General features: G+C 40.1%; 1 non-coding gene across 1 annotated transcript; it reads left to right on the top strand.

Annotated features, from left to right (window-relative positions):
* The first annotated feature begins 574 nt into the window (after positions 1-574).
* On the top strand, positions 575-681 carry LOC125096588 (U6 spliceosomal RNA). The gene has a single exon (XR_007126267.1). It is a non-coding gene; the product is annotated as a U6 spliceosomal RNA (small nuclear RNA).
* Positions 682-17,490: the final 16,809 nt, after the last annotated feature.

Below are 17,490 nucleotides of genomic sequence, written 5' to 3'. Positions count from 1 at the left end.
ATAGATGTGATCATACTTTTAGAATTCAGCTAAAGGAAAGGCATGAGAAAATTTTAATGACATCATTTATTTCCTGTGTTTTTCTCAAGGAGTTATTATTAATCTGTAGATCATTTTTCCTCTACTTCATTTAACAACTTAAGGTATATACTTCATCTTGCTGTCTCTGGCATCAGAAAAATGATGTGATAGGTCTTTATCTGTTCTATGAGAAATGACTTTTTTTTTCTCTAAAGAAGGGGCTCATCGGGGTGCCTGGGTGGCTCAGTGGGTTAGGCTGCTGCCTTCGGCTCAGGTCATGATCTCGGAGTCCTGGGATCGAGCCCCGCATCGGGCTCTCTGCTCTCTCGGGGAGCCTGCTTCCTCCTCTCTCTCTGCCTGCCTCTCTGCCTGCTTGTGATCTCTCTGTCAGATAAAAAAAAAAAATCAAATAAGCTCGTGTTATTTAAAAAAAAAAAAAAAAAAAGAAGGGGCTCATCTTCATGCTATAAAGTCTAAATGGTCTACCCACCTCAAAAGGAACAGTTAGGCCAGAACTTCTGCCTGAACAATAGCTTAAAGAAATCCTGTGGTTGTGCTCACTTAGGCAACACATATACTAAAATTGGAATGATACAGAGAAGATTACCATGGCCCCTGAGCAAGGATGACATGCAGGTCTGTGAAGTGTTCTACAAAAAGAAAGGGAAAAGAAAAGAAAAGAAAAAAATAAAATAAAAGGAAAAAAGAAAAGAAAAAAGAAATCCTGTGGCTTTTTTTTTCATTAGTTTCAACTAACATGGGCTGTCTCAGGCTGACTCACCTCAATATGATGCCTGTTGGGTTTTGTATTAGCAGCTTTCTTCACCTGAGAATTCCACTAAGAAGGAAGTCTGTCAGCAGAGTATAGCTTGATCCAATTGGTCGTTATTTTGGCCACAGCTTGGGAAATAACCTGGGGGTTGGATGGGCCTTCTAGGTGTGAGGCTCTTTCTTGCAGAGGTGGTTTATATAAGAGGCATGGAGAGGCAGCTTCTAATTTTCTTAATGCAATCAACTGGGAGGAAAATACGGTGTAATGGTATTACTTCTGTGGTAAATCTTCTCAGAGATCTCTGACCCCATGACTGACCCAGAAGACTCAATAGAAATACTGACTTTACTTGAAGTCTGTGGACCATTTTTAAAAAGTTTTTATTTTGGAGCGCTTTGTTGGCTCAGTCGTTAAGCATCTGCCTTCTGGGCTCAAGTCATGATCCCAGGGTCCTGGGATCAAGCCCTGCATTGGTGTCCCAGCTCGGCAGGGAGCCTGCTTCTAGCTTCTCCCTCTCCCCCTGCTTGTGTTCCCTCTCTTGCAGTCTCTCTCTCTATGTCAAGTAAATAAACAAAAATCTTTTTTAAAAAAGTTTTTATTCTATTTTATTTTTTAAAAGATTTTATTTACTTGACAGAGAGAAAGAGAGAAAGGGAGAGAGATTGAGCACACAAGTCGGCGAGCGGCAGGTAGAGGGAGAAGCAGGCTGCCACCTGAAGCCCTATATGAGGTTCCATCCCATGACCCTGGGATTATGACCTGAGCCAGAGGCAGATGCTTAACTGACTGAGTTATCCATGCGTCCCTAAAATTTTTATTTTAATTCCAGTTAGTTAACATACATTCTTATATTAATTTCAAGTAAGCAATAGAGTGATTCAGTGCTTCCATATAATACCCAGTGCTTATCACAAGTGGCCTCCTTAATCCCAGTGACCTGTTTCACCCATCCCCCTTAACCCTCTCCCTCTTCTAACCATCAGTTTGTTCTCTATAATTAGAGTCTTTTTCTTGCTTTGTCTCTCTTTCTCTTTTTCCTTTTATTCAATTTTATTGGTTTTTAAATTCCTCATATGAGTGAAATCATACAGTATTTGTCTGTCTCTGATTCATTTCTTTCACTTAGCATTATACTCTCTAGCTCCATCCATGTTGTTGCGAATGGCAAGAATTTCATTCCTTTTTGGGTGACTGTGTAATATTGCATTGTATATATATATACCCCCTCTTTATCCATTCATCAATCAATGGATACTGGGCTGCTTCCACATCCTGGCTACTGTAAATAATGTTGCTATAAACATAGGGGTGCATATTTCCCTTTGAACTGATGTTCTTGTAATCTGTGGGTAAATACCCAGTAGTGTGATTGCTGGATCCTAAGGTAGTTCGATGTTTAACTTTTTGAGGAACCTCCATACTGTTTTCCAGAGTGGTTGCACCAGTTTGCAGCTTGCATTCCCACCAACAGTGCAGCACACAGGGTTCCTTTTTCTCCATATCCTCACCAGTACCTATTGTTTCTTGTGTTTTTAATTTTAGCCATTCTGAAAGGTGTGAGGTGATATCTCACTTTAGTTTTGATTTGTGTTTCCCTGATGATAAATGATGATGAGCATCTTTTCATGTGTCTATTGGCCATCTGTATGTCTGTTCATGTCTTTTGTCCATTTTTTAAAAAAGATTTTATTTATTTATTTGAAAGACAGAGATCACAAGTAGGCAGAGAGGCAGGCAGAGAGAGAGGAGGAGGCAGACTCCCTGCTGAGCACAGAGCCCGGTGCGGGGCTCTATCCCAGGACCCTGGGATCATGACCTGAGCTGAAGGCAGAGGCTTTAACCCACTGAGCCACCCAGGAGCCCCTATTTTGCCCATTTAAAAAAAAAAAAGATTATTTATTTGAGAGAGACAGAAAGAGAGAGCACATGCAAGTGGGGGGAGGGGAAGAGGGAGTAGAAAAAAAATCCTCAAGCAGACTCCCTGCTGAGAGGGGAGTCTGAGAGTGACTCAATTCCAGGACTTTATGACCTGAGCTGAAATGAACAGTAGGATACTTTACCCGCTGAGCCACCCAGGTGCCCCTTTTGCCCATTTTTAAATTAGATTATTTCTGTTTTGGATCTTGATTTAAGTTCTTTATATATTTTGGATACTGATCCCTTATTGGATATGTTGTTTACAAATATCTTTTCCCATTCAACTGGTTACCTTTTACCTTTTAGTTTTATTGTTTTCTTTGCTGTGCAGGAGCTTTTTATTTTGTTGTAGTCCCAATCATGGTGTAGTGCAATCATTTTTCCTTTTGTTTCCCTTGCCTCAGGAGACCTATCTAGAAAGAAGTTGCTACAGCTAGTGTCAAAGAAGTTACTGCCTGTGTTCTCTTCTAGGATTTTTATGGTTTCAGATCTCACATTTAAGTCTTTAATCCATTTTGAACTTATTTTTGTGTATGCTGTAAGAAAGTGGTCCAATTTCATTCCTTTGCATGTTGCTCTCCACTTCCCAATACCATTTGTTGAAGAGACTGTCCTTTTCCCACTGGGTATTCTTTACTGCTTTGTTGAAGATTAATTGACCATAAAATTGTGGGTTTATTTCTGGATTTCCTATTTTTTTAAAGACTTATTTATTTTAAAGAAAGAGAAAGAGAGAGCTAGTGGTGGGGGGGGAGGGCAGAAGGAGAAGGAGACAGAGAATCTCCAGCAGACCCCCCCTACTGAGCATGGAGCCCAATGTAGGGCTCAATTTCATGACCCTGAGATCATGACCCGAGCCAAAATCAAGAATGGGAGGCTTAACTGGCTAAGCCACCCAGGCACCCCTGGATTTTCTATTCTGTTCTATTGATCTACGGGTCTATTTTTGTGTCAGTACTATTACTGTTTTGATTACTACAACTTTGTAATATAACTTGAAGTCCAGAATTTTGATGCTTCCAGCTTTGCTTTTCCTTTTCAAGATGGCTTTGGCTATTTAAGGTCTTTTTTGGTTCTATACACATTTTAGGATTGTTTGTTCTAGTTCTGTGAAAAATGCTATTGGTTTTTGCTAGGGATTGCATTAAATTAATTGATTGCTTTGGTTAATATAGACATTTTAACAATATTTGTTCTTCCAATCCATGAGCATGGAATATCTTCCCATTTCTTTGTGTCATCTTCAATTTCTTTCATCAGCATTTTACAGTTTTCAGACTACAGGTCTTTCACCTCTTAGGTTTTGGTGCAATTATAGATGGGATTGCTTTCTTAATTTCTCCTTCTGCTGCTTCATTATTAGTATATAAAATGCAACAGATTTCTGCACATTAATTTTTGTATCCTGTGACTTTATGAATTCATTAATCAGTTTTAGCAGTTTTTTGGTGGTCTTTAGGGTTTCCTATACAGAATATTGTGTCATCTGTAAATAGCGATAGTTTTACTTCTTCCTTACCAGTTTGAATGCCATTTTATATATTTTTGTTGTCTGATTTTTGGCTAGGACTTCTAGTAATATGTTGAATAAAAGGGGTGAGAGTGGTCATCCTTGTCTTGTTCCTGAACTTAGGGGAAAAGCTCTCAGTTTTTCCCTATTGAGGATGTTAGCCATGGGTTCTTCAGAGATGGCCTTTATAATGCTGAGGTACAGTCTCTCTAAACCTCCTTTGCTCAGGGTTTTTATCATGAATCGATGTTGTACTTTGTCACATGCTTTTTCCGTGTCTATTGAAATTATCATAAGTTCTTATTCTTTTTCTTATTGATGTAATGAATTATATTGATTGATTTATGAATATTGAACCACCTTGCAACACAGGAATAAATCCCACTGATTGTGGTGAATGATTTTTTAAAATATACTGTTGGATTCGGTTTGCTAGTATTTTATTGAGGATTTTTGCATCTGTGTTCATCAGGGATATTGCCCTGTGGTTATCTTTTTTAGTGGGGTCTTTATCTTCTGGCCATTCTTTTTGCTGTTCTTTCTACCTTCAAATCAGACTCTGCTTGGTCACCTGATGCTTCTTCCATTATGTCCCTTCCTCAGTGGTTCAGGACTGGTACACGTGTGCTATACTTGTTCCGGACCCTATATTGGACTGTCTCCTATCTCCCATTTTTCACTCCCAAAGCATTTCAGACTTGGCCTTTGTCTTTCCTTTCCAGCCCTGTGCCTGCCCTTTTGGATCAGTGATATTTTCAGCTTCTTTGACGCCCTGACTCTTCTCTAACTTTTCTTGTTTCTGTGTTTTTGAAACAGATATCTCTTCCAATCCTACTCTGGGGTCTGGGGCCTCACCCTATGCTAACCTGTCTAGGCTATGGTGGGAAGGGTAAAGGAGAGGAGCAATCTAACAAATACTGCATGAGATCCAATTTTTAAAAATTTGCACTTTACCATAGGTAATTTGAGAAATAGCAAGCTCATTTTATGGATTAAATATATATATTAAATAAATATATACAAATAAATAAACATGTATAAAATTACTTCATTCCCAAATTATTTTTCTTCCAGACTTCTGCTTGCTAACATCAGAATTTTGCCCCTTTAGGACCCTCATAGTAAATCACTAAGGAAAATGCAAAATCTGCCCCTAATTAAAACAGCCTCTAACATGGATGGGTTGGAGGGTCAAATCAAAAGAGAAAAAAATAAGAAAGTTGAGAAATAAGAGAAATGTCTCTTTTGGTATCAGTACTTGTTAGATTAAAACTCTCTGTTTAAGCTCTCAGCATTTTATGGGGCACACAAGAGTTTAATAACAAAAGTGTTAGGTGGTTAAAACATAGAGGAGTAAAATTTAAAAAAAAATGTACTATAAGTTGGCTAAAATTTTAAAAAATGTACTGTAAGTTGGCTAAATAAAACAAAACATACAGGAGGCCAAGTTGTTCACCCTCTTAAGTTATCACTGAAGGCTCACTTGACTCATGGGACTCAAGCAAAAACTGTTTTGAAAGCTTTTCTAAATGATAAAACATTGTTGGAAATGAGTGAAATTTTTCTACTACATGTAAACTCTTCATCAGAAGAATTTACTTATCCTCATAAGGATATAAGAATTATATTCTTATATAAGAATTACTTATAGGAAGGAAATAAGAATTACTTATCCTCATATAATTGGACTAGGTTTTTTTCATTAACAATAAAAAATGGTTACTGCCTTCATTGTTTTTACCCTGGGGCTTATTTGTCATAAAGCACTCTAAAAACAAATTAATTTGTAGAGCTTATTTTGACAAGAAGTAAACACAAAGGTAAAGCATAGTTTGTATATTGCTGTTATCATGGCACTCTTGGGTATAATTTACATAAAGAAAATAAAAAGGCAAATATACCTTTCAATCTGATTGCCTGTAAAGAACTTAATTGAAAACAGTTTTCTTTTAAAGAGTCATTTATTTTAAATGTGCTTTTAAGAACAAAGGTCTTCTTGATAACCATTTTAAGTGTATTATCTCAATGTGGGATTTAAGTAAAAGGTCAAATCTTATAGAGGTATTTTTGGTATGACTCAGTTCAGATCACAGACAAACTATCAAGAAAATGAAATTAGTTAACATTTTCAAGTCTGAACACTTGTTTAGAGAGTCAGGAACCACCCCCTCCCCCCTCCCCCACCCAATACAGACTTCAAGGAGAGAACTTTGGTTGAGAAACATGGAAAACAAAAAAAATTCAAAATGCTATTTTGTAAATGTTCTTTAAGTAAGATAGTATTATATGATGGGCAAAGCACTGGATATGTTTCACTAGAAAAATAAACTTGATGTGTGTGATTTTTGCAGTGTGGACAGATGAATCAGATCTTTTTTGCTTAAAGTTATTTGCATTTATTCAACCTATTCAATTAAAGGACGCACATTTTATTTCAGAAAAGTTAATGTGGAATTTTTAATTTAACACTAACCCCTGTCCAATTGTTCATCTTTCACCCTCAACCCCTTCAGCCTCCATCTCCAGAACATCTGTGACTTGCCTTTTTCCTGGACCTAGTGTGACTCCTATAAGGAGTTTATTGGCCAAATGAGAGTCACACACCCAGTCATAGCAGGGCAGGCTCCATTTGCTGATGGCCTGTGGGACTGGTGCTCATAATATTTAGGCATTCAGCTCCTTTCCCAAGGAATGTCCCAACCATTCAAGTAAATAACCTTTACTAGTCTGGAGGTTCATTAGGGGCAGGGAAGGAAGGACCTTCTTTTCACGTTTCTTCTCAGTGCTGCAGCCCTCCCCTGTGTCATAAATGACACCTGAAGTGTGTGCTCAGGAAAGAGCAAGTGGGACTCTGGTCCCTAGGAAAAATTACTCAGTAAAAGCTCTGAGCAACCTAAAATATTAAAAGAAGAGTCTCGAATTCCCTAATATTCCCTGATGGGGAAGCCTTTTACCATTGGACTTCATTGTCTTTATCCCATTTCCTGCTGTTGAAGTGGCTGAAAGGAATTGCCTTTTAGGCCAGGAGGTGGGGCAGTAGCTAAGACCCCCAGGTCTCCGCTTGCATTCCTGATAAGCTCTGCCTTAGATGTAAGCGATGCTTTCTCGGGCTCTTCCTGAATTTCCATTGTATGCTCTGGCAAACAAATGCCAGTCTTGACTCCTCCATTTAACACAGTTCTTCCACTTTGCTCTTTGTATTAGAGTTTGAAATACTGATTTATGTTGTCCTAGACTCTGCTTCCAGTTGGTCTATTCTCCATTACTCCCTTCTTCCTTGCTAGCAGAACTCTGGTTTTCTCATATATTGACAGCAACATGCTGAGTCCTAGGTAGTAGATCCTGACTGGTCTAGGCCAATTGGAAATATTTTCCCAGTGTCCCTTGTAGCTAAGGCCAAGTAACCTAGTTCTGACCAGTAAGACTTAAGCAACAGAAGTCCTCTGGGAGGAAGGAAGGACATGGGGAGGGACAAGAGAAGGCAGGTTCCTGGGAAAGTTTTGTGCTCCTGATAAAAGGATACAGAAACTGCCGCTGGGCTTTTTGCCCCTTCCTTTTGGCCTGAATGCAAATGTATTGCCTAGAGCTAGGGCAGCCATTTTGCGACCATGAAACCATGAAGTACAGGCCTGACTGCTTGTTATATAAGAAAAATACACCCCTATTCACATAAGCTTCTGTCACTGGAGGATTCTGTTACGTGGCACAGAATTTCTAATCGATACACACAAAAATTCTAAGATGTGCAAAGAAACTAGTTTCTTTCTGGTTTTTTTTTTTTTTTTTTTTGTAACTGATTTTACCTTCTTCCTGAGTTTTCAAGGTTGGAAATGATGGTAGAGTAGGTTGTAGTAGACACTAATATTTATCAATTAGTGATAATTTTTTTTTTGGGTAAGCGACTGAGTTCAATTTTCCTTCCATTTCCCCTGTATTTCTCCAAGATAACATTTGGAAGAAATGGGTAGGGCTTCTTAAGCAGTGGTATGCTCATCTGGCATGCACTGGCTTGTCAGAATTCATTGTTACATTTTTGGCAATTTTGCAAGTCAGTTTTTATATTTAATCTTTATTAACAACTAAGTGATATAAATTTACAATTACTAAAAAGAAAGTAAGATTCAAGACTCATCATTTCCTAATTATTGAACCACGTTTGACTATTATCTATACAATTGAAGTTATTTATATCTACTGTTAACTGTAAGTGGAAATACTATATGATAGTTCACTGCCATGTACTTCATTTCTTCTCAACTCCAAGTTCAATGGTGTAATGTTGGTAGCTTGAAGTCTGCCTTGGTGGGAGTATTTATAACAAAAAAATCTCCAAGTTCTACAAAGTAGGACTTTGGAATACGGCTTTTCCTCTCTGAAGAGTCTTCTGTTAAACATTTACTGGAGAACTGCTGGTCTTAAGTGACTTTAAGTTCTGAGAAGAGAGAAGGCCTCAGCTCCACACACACTTAGGCCTTTGTGTTCCACTCTGTTCTCCACACCAATGTCACTTATCTGCAAATCACTAATAGTCCTTTGGTATCTGCTGTGAACTTGGGTCTCTCATTCTCCGCTCCTACGGTTGGTCTTTCCTAGGCGACTTGACTTCTGGATTCCTTCCTTGCCACACAGGAGCTGCCTCAGACTTTATTTCTTCTAATCACATCATTTTCCCTTTCGTTAAGACTCCTCCATTGTTGGTGTGGAAGTCATTCTGGGATGAAATTTCTACCTGGAGTCCCCACAGGAAGTGGGGCCAGAAACCCCTCTACTTTTGATGTTTTCCTCAGCCTTTACCTAATAACTTCTCATGTTGAGATTAAGCCTAAGGCAAAGAAACCATACCATGCTGTCTCCTTGGTTATGCCTCTCATTTGAGGTCACCATTCACTGCAAAGTTTTAATTTCCACTTCTGGTTGTTAGGAAATATTTCTAAATTCTGTCCTCCCTCCTGAGGAAGGAGTTGCTTTCTCCCTTTTTCTGAGACCATAATGGTGGAAAGGATGTATAAAAGCTGAATAGGAGGGAATGAATTAAAAATACATCTGTAGACATAAAAATTATCCCCATCATGCTTGTTTATATGAGTCATCCTGCCCAGCCTTTCACTTCTCAGAACTCCATTAACTACTCCAAGGCTCCACAAATCTGAGAGTGAGGACTGAGGTGAAGAATAACAAATGGACATTTGTCATTGAAAAAGGATGAGTAGTTGTATTACCCTTGATATATCAGTACTTAAAAAGATATCTTTTGTAATTAATAAAATCCTTGAATCCTTTTGTGTACTAGAAATAAAATTGGAGGTAAGAATGAATAAAATGGTCTTAAGAGGTTAAAATATACTGTTGCAAGGACAAGTTTAGGAACTAGGCAAAGAATATTGACAATACTTTGCTATCTCCCCTTGCAGCAACTCTCTCTCTCAGTATCCCTGACATTTGTGTCTTCAACTGAGTCCCAAACATCTGTCAGTTCCTTCTATTAATTATTAATGGCTTAAGATGTCACCCCCTCCTTAACTGCATTTAAAACCTTAAATATAGCTTTTATTCTTTCTAGTTATAAATGACAATTTATGTTCATGAGAAAAATGTAGATAATCATGATAAAAGTCACCAAAAACCATTGCCTAGGGAAAACCACCATTAATACCATGGGGTTCATCCTTCATTAACCATTCTTCAACAAATTACTTTAAATGGTTGCAGAGCATAGGTCATACTTATTTTAGTCAATTATAAAGAACATATTTATGGTTTAACAATAACTTCAAAACTGTTTACTGACATTCAGAACCTGTTGTCAAGATGGGGAAGATACTTCTGTTGGGGAGGTCTTCCTGGTGCCCCTTAAATCACTCCATGACTTTGTTGTTTTGCTTCTCAAACTCAGAAATCTTTTCCTTCTTTTCTACTTCAGTTAAATCTTCCCTGCTTTTAGGGTCCACTGGAGTTTTACCTGTTCAACCTCCTTCAAATTTCCTGCTGATGTTGCTCTTCCCTCTCCCTGAAGACCTTCTTAATGTGTTGCTCACACAGTACTCATTTGTACATTTTCTCAAAGTTGTCAAACTCCTTGTCTCAGAAATGTTTGGGGCAGAAAGAGCTCTCATGATCAGCCAGTCTATTTAAGCAATGAGACCCAGAGATCTTGTTATTACAAATATTCTAAGGCTGGGAATAAATCTCTATTCTTCTGACTTCCAATCCAGTTTTTTGCTCTCTCAAATTCCACCCCTTCCTTTAGAAGCTAACTAGTAAGCTTTAAATGCAAGGAGCCATGATTAGTATATTCTCCATTTTAAGGATGAGGAAACTGAGACCATAGTTGAGTAATTCAGGACAAGGTCAAACAGTATGTAACTGGTGGAAACCAGATTGCACTTGGGTCATGACTCCAGTATTTCTGCTTTTAACTCACATGGGACCAATTTATAGCAATGCTGTAACTTCAGAGAAGAGAGTTAGATGAGAACTGAAGACTGGGTTTGACACACTGGAAAATGTTAACTTTTTCCAGGGGAACTTCGATATGGGAGCAGGACTGGGAGCAAATTTATGCCTTAGTTGTGAATGAAGGGCAGCCATAAGGTGCTGGTTTGAGGGCTAGGTGGAGTTGAGGAGAGGCTTGCTTTATTAATTGTTTGGACGGGGAAGATTCAAGAACCAATGAAGCATATCAGAAAGGGAAGGCAAAAATGAGATCAAAATATAGGTGAAGTGACTGGTCCTGGAAAGGGCTTGGATACTTTTTAGACAAGAAGGAAATGGGGAAGATGGGTTGGAATAAAACCTGAAAGGTGGAAGGGATGGAAGTTGAGGATGACTCTGTGTGTGTGTGTGTGTGTGTGTGTGTGTGTGTGTGTGTGTGTGTGTTTGAAGTTTAGGTAGCAACGCTGTCTTAGGATAAAGGGGCTAGAGTTGGAGTAGGGGACTTGAAAAACATGGGGCAGCTTTGGAAGTGCTGCTAAAGGGAAACAGTATATTTAGGGAAGAGCAGAGGTTGGAGCTCTAAAAATTTGTAATTTACGTAATCAAAATGGTTTTGTGATTCTCTCTAATAGTACCAGAACTCTCAGAATTGGGGAAATCAGAGAGTTTCTGGGGATTGTCAGGAAAGAGTATAGGGCAACAGGGCAAGAGAATGGAGATGTTGATGAGAACATTGTTTAAGTGGTTGACCGGGAATCATTGTCTGTGTTATTGATGCGCTCAGAACTCATTATAGATCTATCTCATATTTTCTTACCTTTTTGTCATGCCTAGTGACAAAGAACATATAGGTATACATATGCTTTCACATCAAACTGCAAAAGTTTACTTCATTCACTCTCCAACCCTCCCTGCAGAACTTGATTCTGGAGAAGAGGGAAGGGAGGTCCCTAATGAAGGCTACATTTTACTTTCCCTCTCATTCAGTAGGAGTGGGTGTATGTTGATTGTTGGTAAAGGGGAGATTTTTTTCAACCACCTATGAAACCCCTAGAGTGCTGAGTCACTGTCTTCAGTATGGAAAGAGACAGCATGTCTTTCAGTTCATGCCAGCAGTGACATCATGGTCAGTGTGTGCTCCTGTTAGATCAAGAGCCCCAAGGGGTTCAAGGGAAAACACAGGGCCTCATTTTTATGAGGCTAACTGGGAGTAGCTATGGTTCTTATCAGTTGCCACCTGCCATCAGCTGTTTTCTCTCCACCTGGTTCCAAGCAATCTAACACACTTATTAAAAGTTCAAACCAGCACTTACATCACCATCATAACATTGCTTATAGTTCTAGGCCTAGAGGATTTTACTAATTTAATCGGTAGTCTGGTGATCAAAAGGAGAGAATTCATTATGTGGGCATTGAGCCAAAGAAACAGTCTCATGAGGGATTTTCCTGGCATTTCCTCTGGCCACAGGTATGGGAGGAAGAAGTGTCAGGGAAGGGTTGATAATCTGGGAGTAAAGGCAGTGGTTGACAGGTTAGGCATTTGATGAGGTGGAGGAAGAGGTTTAATGGGAGAGGTAGCAAGGTAAGAATGTAAGGTCAAAGAGCAGGATTTTCATGTTTACATTTTAGATACATACTGAGGTAGTGAACTTGGAAGTCTGATAGAATCCCAGCCCCCGCTATCTCTAAATAGGTGTGCTATAGCCTACCTATAGGTCTGTTGTGAGGGTTACAGATAATGATACAAAGTTACAGATATGGTGCCTGGCATTCTGGTGGATACAAATGGAAGGAAGTCAAATTGGCTAGGTCATCAACACAATCACTGAAGTTACCCAGATGCTGACAGGACTCTAGGAAAGAGAAAGACTTAGAGCCAAATGCCAAGGCCTTCATACACCCGGGGGGAGAGGATGGAAGAGGATGTTATTACAGAGTAGTACATGCTTCAAAGAAGAGGATGTTCAGGAAAGATAGAACAGCCCTGGTTTGAAAAAGACAGTGGAGAGTGAGGGGCATGGCCTTTTCATGGCATGGGCCTGGAGGAATGTGCTACCTCCAGGCCACTCAAAGGCTTTTCTACTGCTGAATCCCAGGGCCAATCCATACTCATCCTGCCTTTCAATGTTTCTTCTTCACCTTCCTCCTCTTCTTCCTCCCTTTCTTTCCCCTCATGAATGAAGACATGGTGGTCATTTTTCCTTTCTCTAAGGACCTCCTTCCTTGCTGGTCTTTCCCAGGTGAAATCTATCCAGGACCATTATGGTTTTGGGTAGTTGATTTGCCTGTTTGGTATAGAAGAAGGATCAAAGGCTGTGACTATATCCCATTTACTCATTACTCCTTCCCCACAGATAATTGCTTTGGGAGAAACAGTACTCCTTTTGGCTAGAGCAGGTGTCCCTCACTCTTGCCTCCCTTTCTTACTCTTACTTACTCCTTCCTCTTCCTTCTCCAGCCCCCCTTTTTAATCTCCCTGTCCTGCTGACCTGTTCCTTCCACTAGGCAGTGCTGCTCCCATCCTCTGGAGGGGGAGCCTCTGTCCTTCATCCTTTGTGCCTTTGCACTTCAGCTCATCAGCTAATGTGGTGTCTTTGCTGGGGGTTGGGATGGACTCAGGCCTTGTTGCATGTAGGAGGCTTGCGGGGTTCTAGAATTGGAGAGCTCAGCAGTCCTTTTTCCCTTGGGACCTGGGTGTGCTCGGATGAGCACCACCCTGGGAGCAGTAAGGGCAGCTCTCAGGCTCTCTCTGAAAGTCCGAGCGGGCCCTGTCTAGGCAGAGGCATTCACTCACTGTTTTCTTTGTCATCCGTAGGATCATTCTGTAAGAGAAGTACATGTGTGCATATGTGTGTGCACATGTGTGTGCATGTGAAATTCTTAGAGCTGCCCTGTTTACTGGGAAATAAAACCATAGCAAGCTCAGATTTATATTCTGCAATCGCCACCAGGCTAACAGAGTCTTAGGTTCAACCACAGCTGTCTTTGTAGTCAGGCGCTGATACGCTTTTCCCCGACTGAAGTGAAAAGGCACAGGCAGATTAAGGATTCATGGTAAAACAGACTACTGGAAGCATTAGACTCCCAAGAATTTCACACATTTAATTTTGTTATTTTTTCTTTCTCACATCAGGCCTTTTAAATCCTGGAAGGAGAGCAGACTTTCAGGGATTACTTTTTTCTTTGGTTCTGTTTGGAAATAAATTCCCGTAGTGTGACAGTTCAGACAAGCTGTTTGGACTGCCATTGTGGAATGCCCCAGAGGGGGCCAGGGAGGAGGCCCTTGGTTCTGTGCTTAACGTGTTGCCTGTGTCTGGCACGCCACTCTGTCATCTCCATTGGAATACAGTGAAAAGTCACAGTTGGAGTAGCACATGGAGTAGCCAGACTTCTTCAGGCAAAAGTCATAGTTTTAGATTTGGTTAGTTATTTAAATGAGGTTTCAGAGGCTGGGCTCTTGTAGTCACTCCTAGCTATCATCTGAGTGACACTTGAGTACCCACCTGGACCCACAGGTGTGGCTGGTGATGCCAGAGGGCTGGCCTGTCTCAGCTACTGAGGTCTGCTTTGGGCTTCTAAATGGAAACATTTGCTCTATCTCCGATGGGCTGGCAGATGCTTCAATTTACTACTATATGGTTTTGCTGGAATAATAATACCCCATATCACATATGAGGATTCCCTGCATAGAACAGTGGTTACAGCAGGAGCCTGTGGGGTTGGCCTGTGTGGGTTTGGATACTGGTTTTATTCCCTATTAGGCAAATCACTTAGCCCTTTGGTGCCTCCGTGTTTCCATTTTTCAAAGGGATCACGGCACCCACTTTTTAACGTTTTTATGAAGATGAAATGAGTTAATACCTTAAAAGTGCTGAGAGTGGTAGCTGAGACATGGAAAATGCTCAGTAGAGCTGGTACGATAATGACATCTAAAAGTACTTAGGAGGGGCACCCGGGTGGCTCAGATGGTTAAGCATCTGCCTTCGGCTCAGGTCATGATCCCAGGGTCCTGGGGTTGGGCCCCGCATCAGGCTCCCTGCCTAGTGGGAAGCCTGCTCTCCCTCTTCCACTCCCCCTGCTTGTGTTCTCTTTCTGTGTCAAATAAATAAATAAAATCTTTTAAAAAAATACATAAAAGCACTTAGGAGCCAAAGCTCTTATTCAGGTTCTTCCTTCTGTGTTAGGCAAAATGGTGGGACAGGCCAAGTGTGATCTCAAGTTCTCTTAGGTAGGCTATCTTTTGTCACTCTCTTCTCTGCATTCCACTACCCCACCCAGCCTCAAACTTGGGGTATTGATTCTCTTCTTCCCTCAATAACTCTCAGTGGTTCTCCTGAGAAGCCAGCCACACTGAGCTGTAAATTTCCCAGGATTAAAGTAATACCCCAAATGCATCTTACTGAAATTATTTGCCTCACATACTGGCAGGTAGAGATTTTTGGTTTATAAACTCCTCAGGCATTTGTGTATCTTATATACACGTTTGTGTAAATTGCTTTAGGTATTCAGATTACTTTCTTCTGAAAGCCTAGCAGAGATCTGATTCTGAAGACCTGGTGGTGTTTTTTGTTTTTGTTTTTGTTTTGTTGTTGTTGTTGTTATTTATTTATTTATTTATTATTATTATTATTATTTTTTTTTTGTGGAGCAAGGGGAGGAAGGAAGGTGCATTTTGGAGTGTGGTTCTCTAAAGGAGGGTTGGTTTGGGTAGGGTGCTGCAGGGGGAGCTAGGGCTAGCATGTGGGCCTCAAGTATCTGAGGGCCAGAAAATGGAAAGGGGGAGATGGGTGAGGGTTCAGAAGAGAGGTGAAAGTACAAAGATAGCAGAGGGGGCAGAATGACTGTCTTGGGACAGGTCTGGGTCAGACTTCAGCTCTTTCACCTAATGGCTCCATGGGCAAGTTATTTCATTTCCTAATGATGGGGATTTTTCTGTTTTGGGCCCTAATCAAATATCTGAGGCTATGGCTTAATTTCAGTAGTTTAACATTTTTTATTTCCAAACTAGAGTAGGAATTTGGAAAGTGAATCCCTTTTAATTTTTGGTGTTTTATGCCTTTCTTCTTCCTGGTGTTAACGGTATGTAGGTAAGTTTACTGGTTTGCTAGTGCTTCTGTAATGAAGTGCCAGAAACTGGGTGGCTTAGAGCAACAGAGATTATTGTCTCATGATTTTGGAAGCCAGAAGTCTGAAGGATGTCAGTAGCGTTGGTTCCTTCTGAGGGCTGTGATGGAGGAATTTGTTCCATGCTTCTCTCTCTTAGCCTCTGGTAGTAGCCTTTTCTCCATGTGTCTTCACATTTATCTTCTCTCTAGACCTATCCCCAGGTCCATGTTTCCCCTTTTTACATGGACACTAGTCACACTGGATTAGAGGCCCATCTACTCCAGTATGACCTCATCTAATTTAACGAATTGCATCTTCAGTGACCTTATTTCCAAAAAGGGTCACATTGTGAGGTTCTTAAGTACTGGGGGTTAGGACTTCAACATAGGGATTTTTGGGAGGACCCCATTCAACCCATCACAGGAGGCTTAAAAGTAGCCTCCGTGCATCTGGGTTCATGTGAAAGGACCAGTTTTCTCTAAATTCTGTTCCTTTGTTGGAGACGATAGTATGTGATATTCTTCCTTCCAAGGTATCTCTATATCATATTTCATCTGCACCATGATAATTCTCTGATGCTGAGGCCTTGTCTGTTGAAGATGGTAAGAATTTTTTCTCCATGGGTTATTCCTTTTGGAGTAGTTGTATAATTTGAAGCAGAAAATTACTTGCTTAACTAATTTACAAATATAATTTAATATTGCTGTAAGTGCCAGATGATAGGATAAATTTTGGGATGTCTTTACTAGAGTCTCCATTATATGGGCAGGTGTAGACTGTACTGAGTAAGTCTAACACTATCCACTGGCGCTCCCAAAGCAAACATTTCTTCCTCGTACATCGTTCCTCGTACAGTGTTCCTGGGTTCATTTGCACACATAATTGTACATTTGAAATTTTGGCATTAAGCAGACTGTGGGGGAAGGGAGGGCTTTTCATCTTATTCAATGGTTTCTATTTGTCTGAGCATGTGGACTGCTCTCAGGAAGAGGGCATCTTATTGGAACAAACGTGGGTCTACTTACCAGACTTCTGATTTGAAGAACATGGTTGGTATCCATGAAGAACCAAAAGAAGCCAAACAAAACCTAGAACGCCTAGAAAACACTAATAAGTTTAAGGAAGCATGCTGCAGGAAAAATCGTGAAAGGACTATTTGGAAATGTATCTAGTTTAATATTATAAGCTTCTTATCACTAAGAAACTCCTGATGTTCTCTTCTTATTTAGTTTTTTGATTATTGTATACATTTTTATTGGAAACCCCTCAAATTCTTTAGGAGGGGGGACAGTCATGAATAAAGCCAAGTTATTTTTTTGTAATGATAGAATTTATAAGCAGAAACTTAGTAATTATTTCTGTTCATTATTCATTTTTTCTTTGTAGCTGACTTTCTACATAGGATAAATGCTCTGAAACAATAAAGACCAAGTTTTAAATATTCAGCAAGAGCTTAATCCCTCCCCTCTCATCTATCTTTTCATCTATCTACTTCAGTTTTTTTTTTTTTAAAGATTTTATTTGTTTATTTGACAGACAGAGATCACAAGCAGGCAGAGAGGCAGGCAGAGAGAGAGAGGAAGCAGGCTCCCTGCAGAACAGAGAGCCCGATGTGGGACACGATCCCAGCACCCTGAGATCATGAGCTGAGCCGAAGGCAGAGGCTTAACCCACTGAGCCACCCAGGTGTCCTACTTCAGGTGGTTTTTAAATTACTGCTTCTTATAATCAA

Source organism: Lutra lutra, chromosome 3, assembly GCF_902655055.1.
Source record: "Lutra lutra chromosome 3, mLutLut1.2, whole genome shotgun sequence".
NCBI lineage: Eukaryota > Metazoa > Chordata > Mammalia > Carnivora > Mustelidae > Lutra > Lutra lutra.
Note: the sequence above shows the minus strand (reverse complement) of the source record. Positions and strands in the feature narration are given on the sequence as shown.